The sequence below is a fragment of the Salmo salar genome, chromosome ssa07, assembly GCF_905237065.1.
Source record: "Salmo salar chromosome ssa07, Ssal_v3.1, whole genome shotgun sequence".
NCBI classification, from domain to species: Eukaryota; Metazoa; Chordata; class Actinopteri; order Salmoniformes; family Salmonidae; genus Salmo; species Salmo salar.
This window is the reverse complement of record NC_059448.1, coordinates 67422299-67430458: the sequence shown is the minus strand read 5'-3', so window position 1 is coordinate 67430458 and position 8160 is coordinate 67422299.

Here is an 8160-nt window from a genome sequence, read left to right as displayed (position 1 = left end):
CCCATTCTTATTAACAGTGTCCTGAGAAGCCCATACTTATTAACAGTGTCCTGAGAAGCCCATTCTTATTAACAGTGTCCTGAGAAGCCCATTCTTATTCACAGTGTTCTGAGAAGCCCATACTTATTAACAGTGTCCTGAGAAGCCCATTCTTATTCACAGTATCCTGAGAAGCCCATTCTTATTAACAGTGTCCTGGGAAGCCCATTCTTATTAACAGTGTCCTGGGAAGCCCATTCTTATTAACAGTGTCCTGAGAAGCCCATTCTTATTAACAGTGTCCTGAGAAGCCCATTCTAATTAACAGTGTCCTGAGAAGCCCATTCTTATTAACAGTGTCCTGAGAAGCCCATTCTAATTAACAGTGTCCTGAGAAGCCCATTCTTATTCACAGTGTCCTGAGAAGCCCATTCTTATTAACAGTGTCCTGAGAAGCCCATTCTTATTAACAGTGTCCTGAGAAGCCCATTCTTATTAACAGTGTCCTGAGAAGCCCATTCTTATTAACAGTGTCCTGAGAAGCCCATTCAAATTAACAGTGTCCAGAGAATTATTAGATATTACTGCACTGTCGGAACTAGAAGCACAAGCATTTCACTACACTCACAATAACATCTGCTAACCATGTGTATGTGACCAATAAAATGTGATTTAGATTTAAAAAAATTATAATATTAGACCAGACTAGACTAGACTAGACTAGACTAGACCAGACTAGACCAGACCAGACCAGACCAGACTAGACTAGACTAGACCAGACCAGACCAGACCAGACCAGACCAGACCAGACCAGACCAGACCAGACCAGACTAGACTAGACCAGACTAGACTAGACTAGACCAGACCAGACCAGACTAGACCAGACCAGACTAGACCAGACCAGACTAGACTAGACCAGACTAGACTAGACTAGACCAGACTAGACCAGACCAGACTAGACCAGACTAGACTAGACCAGACTAGACCAGACTAGACTAGACCAGACCAGACTAGACCAGACTAGACCAGACTAGACTAGACCAGACCAGACCAGACCAGACCAGACCAGACCAGACCAGACCAGACCAGACCAGACCAGACTAGACCAGACTAGACTAGACCAGACCAGACCAGACTAGACCAGACCAGACCAGACTAGACCAGACCAGACTAGACCAGACTAGACTAGACCAGACCAGACTAGACCAGACTAGACCAGACCAGACCAGACTAGACTAGACCAGACCAGACCAGACCAGACTAGACCAGACTAGACTAGACTAGACCAGACCAGACTAGACCAGACTAGACCAGACCAGACCAGACCAGACTAGACTAGACTAGACTAGACTAGACCAAACCAGACCAGACCAGACCAGACCAGACCAGACTAGACTAGACTAGACCAGACCATAGGCTCGCTGTGTGAGAGGAGCTCGGAGGGAGCACGACACACACACAGACACACACGCATGAATGCACACACACACACACACACACACACACACACACACACACACACACACACACACACACACACACACACACACACACACACACAGACCCAGAACACACAGACCCAGAACACACAGACCCAGATCCCACGGTGTCAGAAAGGATGGTCCCCCTCCTGTCCTCTGTCCTCTCTGCCAACATATTGTGTTCCTCCCAAATGGCACCCTATTCCCTATGTAGTGCACTACTTTGGACCAGGACCCTATGGCACCCTATTCCCTATGTAGTGCACTATGGCACCCTATTCCCTATGTAGTGCACTACTTTGGACCAGGACCCTATGGCACCCTATTCCCTATGTAGTGCATATGGCACCCTATTCCCTATGTAGTGCACTACTTTGGACCAGGGCCCTATGGCACCCTATTCCCTATGTAGTGCACTATGGCACCCTATTCCCTATGTATTGCACTACTTTGGACCAGGGCCCTATGGCACCCTATTCCCTATGTATTGCACTACTTTGGACCAGGGCCCTATGGCACCCTATTCCCTATGTAGTGCACTATGGCACCCTATTCCCTATGTATTGCACTACTTTGGACCAGGGCCCCATGACACCCTATTCCCTATGTAGTGCACTACTTTGGACCAGGGCTCCTATGGCACCCTATTCCCTATGTAGTGCACTACTTTGGAATAGGGCGCTATCTAAGGTTGTGTGCTATATAGGGAATAGGGAGCCATTTGGGACAGACTCTCACTACTGTTTCTTTCTGCTCTTAATGGGAAGGGAAATGGCATCATTGGGAGAGGAGAGGAGAGGGGGATGAGAGGACAGGGAAGGAAAGGAGAGGAGAGGGGGATGAGAGGAGAGGAGAGGAGGATGAGAGGACAGGGGAGGAAAGGAGAGGAGAGGGGGGATGAGAGGAGAGGAGAGGAGGATGAGAGGACAGGGGAGGAAAGGAGAGGAGAGGAGGGATGAGAGGACAGGGGTGGAAAGGAGAGGAGAGGAGGGATGAGAGGACAGGGGTGGAAAGGAGAGGGATGAGAGGACAGGGGAGGAAAGGAGAGGAGAGGAGGATGAGAGGACAGGGGAGGAAAGGAGAGGAAAGGAGGATGAGAGGAGAGGAGAGGGGGATGAGAGGACAGGGAAGGAAAGGAGAGGAGAGGGGGGATGAGAGGACAGGGGAGGAAAGGAGAGGAGAGGAGGATGAGAGGAGAGGAGAGGGGGATGAGAGGACAGGGAAGGAAAGGAGAGGAGAGGGGGATGAGAGGAGAGGAGAGGAGGATGAGAGGACAGGGGAGGAAAGGAGAGGAGAGGGGGATGAGAGGAGAGGAGAGGGAGGATGAGAGGACAGGGGAGGAAAGGAGAGGAGAGAGGGGATGAGAGGACAGGGAAGGAAAGGAGAGGAGAGGAGGATGAGAGGAGAGGGAAGGAAAGGAGAGGAGAGGAGGATGAGAGGAGAGGGAAGGAAAGGAGAGGAGAGGAGGATGAGAGGAGAGGAGAGGAAGGATGAGAGGACAGGGAAGGAAAGGAGAGGAGAGGAGGATGAGAGGACAGGGGAGGAAAGGAGAGGAGAGGAGAGGGGGGATGAGAGGAGAGGGAAGGAGAGGAGAGGGGAGGAGAGGAGAGAGGGATGAGAGGACAGGGCAGGAAAGGAGAGGAGAGGGGGATGAGAGGAGAGGAGAGGACCGGTGGAGGAAAGGAGAGGAGAGGAGGGATGAGAGGACAGGGGTGGAAAGGAGAGGAGAGAGGGATGAGAGGACAGGGGAGGAAAGGAGAGGAGAGGGGGGGATGAGAGGACAGGGGAGGAAAGGAGAGGAAAGGGGGGGGATGAGAGGAGAGGAGAGGGAAGGAGAGGACAGAGAGATGAGAGGAGAGGGGAGGGAAGGAGAGGAGAGGGGGATGAGAGGAGAGGAGAGGGAAGGAGAGGAGAGGAGAGGGAAGGAGAGGACAGAGAGATGAGAGGAGAGGGGAGGGAAGGAGAGGACGAGAGGGATGAGAGATTAGAGGCTGTATAAACGTATTCTGTAGGATATGGAGTGTGACAGGTCAATCTCCAGACGTCAGCTCAGAGGAGTCTATCGCCTTGGGTTGCCTAGGTTACCGCTGGGCCTGGCCGGCCGGAGTAGCGTACCTACGTCAGGTGAAATGAGCTCTGTGCATGTGTGTGTGTGTGTGTGCCTGTGTGTGTGTGCCTGTGTGTGTGCGTGTGTGTGTGTGTGTGTGTGTGTGTGTGTGTGTGTGTGTGTGCCTGTGTGTGTGTGTGTGCCTGTGTGTGTGTGCCTGTTGGCGTGTGTGTGTGCGTGCGTGTGTGTGTGTGTGTGTGTGTGTGTGTGTGTGTGTGTGTGTGTGTGTGTGTGTGTGTGTGTGTGTGTGTGTGTGTGTGTGTGTGTGTGTGTGTGTGTGTGTGTGTGTGTGTGTGTGTGTGTGTGTGTGTGTGTGTGTGTGTGTGTGTGTTTAAAGAGCTCATCTCTCCTTCCCCCGTCTCCGTGATGCTGATGCTCTGGTAAGGACTCCGTAGCTATCAGAGGAGGCTGGTGGGGTGAGCTATAGGAGGACTGGACTGGTATCCATGGCAATAGAGTCAAAAGCATTGTCGTCCATGTGTTCGGTGTGTTTTGACTCTGTTACACTGATTTCCAATCCAGTCCTCCTACATCTCCTCACACCAGCCTCCTCTGACCACACTACTTTTGTTTAGCAGAGGCCTTTCCCAATAAAAGGCTCGTAAACTAGTGCACTATGTTCCCTACATAGTGCACTCTGGCTGAGTAGTGCACTATGTAGGGAATAGTGTACCACTTGAGAAGCGGTCCTGCAGGTCTCCATGACGATACAACAGTTGGAATCGTTATGACACCCTTGGGAACTCTACGGTTGGTTCGGGTATCGTCATCGGTGTCGTCGCGAAGACCTGGGAGCGTGGAAGGTTTGTTAATAATAAAGGTAATGAATCCCAAAGGGCCCCCCCTATTCTCTCTCTCCACTGGCTTCCAGTTGAAGCTCGCATCTGCTACAAGACCATGGTGCTTGCCTACGGAGCTGTGAGGGGAACGGCACCTCCGTACCTTCAGGCTCTGATCAGGCCCTACACCCAAAGAAGGGCACTGCGTTCATCCACCTCTGGCCTGCTCGCCTCCCTACCTCTGAGGAAGCACAGTTCCCGCTCAGCCCAGTCAAAACTGTTCGCTGCTCTGGCACCCCAATGGTGGAACAAGCTCCCTCACGACGCCAGGACAGCGGAGTCAATCACCACCTTCCGGAGACACCTGAAACCCCACCTCTTTAAGGAATACCTGGGATAGGATAAAGTAATCCTTCTAACCCCCCCTTAAAAGATTTAGATGCACTATTGTAAAGTGGTTGTTCCACTGGATATCATAAGGTGGACGCACCAATTTGTAAGTCGCTCTGGATAAGGGCGTCTGCTAAATGACTTAAATGTAAATGTATTCCATGTAGGCCCTGGTTAAATGTAGTGCGACTATATAAGGGAAGCAGGCCATCCGCCACCTGCACGTTGAGCTCTTCATGGCCGGCCGGCCACCCGGCGGAATAACAATGATGTGTGTCTCATGACGTCTCCTGAGGCCACCGTCTCGCCTCTTCTCTCTCTCTTCTCTCTGCCTAGCAACTGGGGGGGGGAAGCAACACCTTCAGAATACGATGCTTCACAAAGAGGAGGAAACTATGGACGAGATTGAGAATTAACTTTAGCTTTCTGCTTCATAACAGTGACTCAGAGGAAACTATGGACGAGATTGAGAATTAACTTTAGCTTTCTGCTTCATAACAGTGACTCAGAGGAAACTATGGACGAGATTGAGAATTAACTTTAGCTTTCTGCTTCAAAACAGTGACTCAGAGGAAAATATGGAAGAGACAGAGAATTGGCTCAAAGTAACCAGCCTTTGCCTTGATGAAAGCTTTGCACATTTTTTGGCATTCTCTCAACCAGCTTCATGAGGTAGTCACCTGGAATGCATTTCAAATTAACAGGTGTGCCTTGTAAAAAAAAAGTTCATTTGTGTAATTTCTTTCCTTCTTGACGCGTTTGAGTCAATCATTTGTGTTGTGACAATGTAGGAGTGGTATACGGAAGATAGCCCTATTTGGTAAAAGACCGAGTCCATATTATGGCAGCCCAAATAAATGCTTCACAGAGTTCAAGTAACAGACACATCTCAACATCCACTGTTCAGAGGAGACTGCGTGAATCAGGCCTTTCATGGTCGAATTGCTGCAAAGAAACCACTACTAAAGGACACCAATAAGAAGAAGAGACTTGCTTGGGCCAAGAAACACGAGCAATGGACATTAGACCGGTGGAAATCTGTCCTTTGGTCTGATGAGTCCAAATGTGTGATTTTTGGATCCAACCGCCGTGTCTTTGTGAGATGCAGAATAGGTGAACGGATGATCTCCGCATGTGTGGTTCCCACCGTGAAGCATGGAGGAGGAGGTGTGATGGTGTGGGGTGCTTTGCTGGTGACACTGTCTGTGATTTATTTAGAATTCAAGGCACACTTAACCAGCATGGCTACCACCTCATTCTGCAGCGATACGCCATCCCATCTGGTCTTAGTGGTACTATCAACAGGACAATGACCCAACCCACCTCCAGGCTGCGTAAGGGCTATTTGACCAAGAAGGAGAGTGATGGAGTGCTGCATCAGATGAAATGGCCTCCACAATCACCAGACCTCAACCCAATTGAGATGGTTTGGGATGAGTTGGACCGCAGAGTGAAGGAAAAGCAGCCAACAAGTGCTCAGCATATGTGGGAACTCCTTCAAGACTGTTGGAAAAGCATTCCAGGTGAAGCTGGTTGAGATAACAACAAAAGTTCTTTCATTTAACCAGACAAGTCAGTTAAGAACAAATTCTTACTTACAATGATGGTCTAGGAACAGTGGGTTAACTTCCATGTCCAGGGGCAGAACGACAGATTGTTACCTTGTCAGCTTGGGGATTCAATCTAGCAACCTTTCTGTTACTGGCCCAACTCTCTAACCACTAGACTACCTGCCACCTCTACACTCTAACCACTAGGCTACCTGCCACCTCTACTCTCTAACCACTAGGCTACCTGCCACCTCTACTCTCTAACCACTAGGCTACCTGCCACCTCTACTCTCTAACCACTAGGCTACCTGCCACCTCTACTCTCTAACCACTAGACTACCTACCACCTCTACACTCTAACCACTAGGCTACCTGCCACCTCTACTCTCTAACCACTAGGCTACCTGCCACCTCTACACTCTAACCACTAGGCTACCTGCCACCTCTACACTCTAACCACTAGGCTACCTGCCACCTCTACTCTCTAACCACTAGGCTACCTGCCACCTCTACACTCTAACCACTAGGCTACCTGCCACCTCTACTCTCTAACCACTAGGCTACCTGCCACCTCTACACTCTAACCACTAGGCTACCTGCCACCTATACACTCTAACCACTAGGCTACCTGCCACCTCTACACTCTAACCACTAGGCTACCTGCCACCTATACACTCTAACCACTAGGCTACCTACCGCCTCTCTCTCTAACCACTAGGCTACCTGCCACCTCTACTCTCTAACCACTAGGCTACCTGCCACCTCTACTCTCTAACCACTAGGCTACCTGCCACCCCAACAGCCAAGAGTGTGCAAAGCTTTCATCAAGGCAAACGATGGCTACTTTGAAGAATCTGAAATATAAAATATATTTTTGATTTGTTTAACACTTTTTTTTGGTTACTACATGATTCCATATTGTGTTATTTCATAGTTTTGATGTTTTCACTATTATTCTACAATGTAGAAAATAGTACAAATAAAGAAAAACCCTTGAATGAGTAGTAACTTTTGACCGGTACTGTACATGAAAAAATGCATAGGCTAACCCTAACCCTAACCCTTAAAACTAACCCTAACCCTTAAAACTAACCCTAACCCTAACCCTAACCCTTAAAACTAACCCTAACCCTAACCCTAACCCTAACCCTTAAAACTAACCCTAACCCTAACTCTTAACCCTAACCCTAACCCTAACCCTTAAAACTAACCCTAACCCTAACCCTAACCCTTAAAACTAACCCTAACCCTAACCCTAACCCTTAAACCTAACCCTAACCCTTAAAACTAACCCTAAACCTAACCCTAACCCTTAACCCTAACCCTTAACCCTAACCCTAACCCTAACCCTTAAAACTAACCCTAACCCTAACCCTAACCCTAACCCTTAAAACTAACCCTAACCCTAACCCTAACCCTTAAAACTAACCCTAACCCTAACCCTTAAAACTAACCCTAACCCGAACCCTTAAAACTAACCCTAACCCTAACCCTAACCCTTAAAACTAACCCTTAAAACTAACCCTAACCCTTAAAACTAACCCTAACCCTAACCCTTAAACCTAACCCTAACCCTTAAAACTAACCCTAAACCTAACCCTAACCCTTAACCCTAACCCTTAAAACTAACCCTAACCCTAACCCTAACCCTAACCATTAAACCTAACCCTAACTCTTAACCCTAACCCTAACCCTAACCCTTAAAACTAACCCTAACCCTTAAAACTAACCCTAAACCTAACCCTAACCCTTAAAACTAACCCTAACCCTAACCCTAACCCTTAAACCTAACCCTAACCCTTAAACCTAACCCTAACCCTTAAACCTAACCCTAACCCCTAACCCCGGGTTAGTCACCCAGGGTTAGTCAGCCA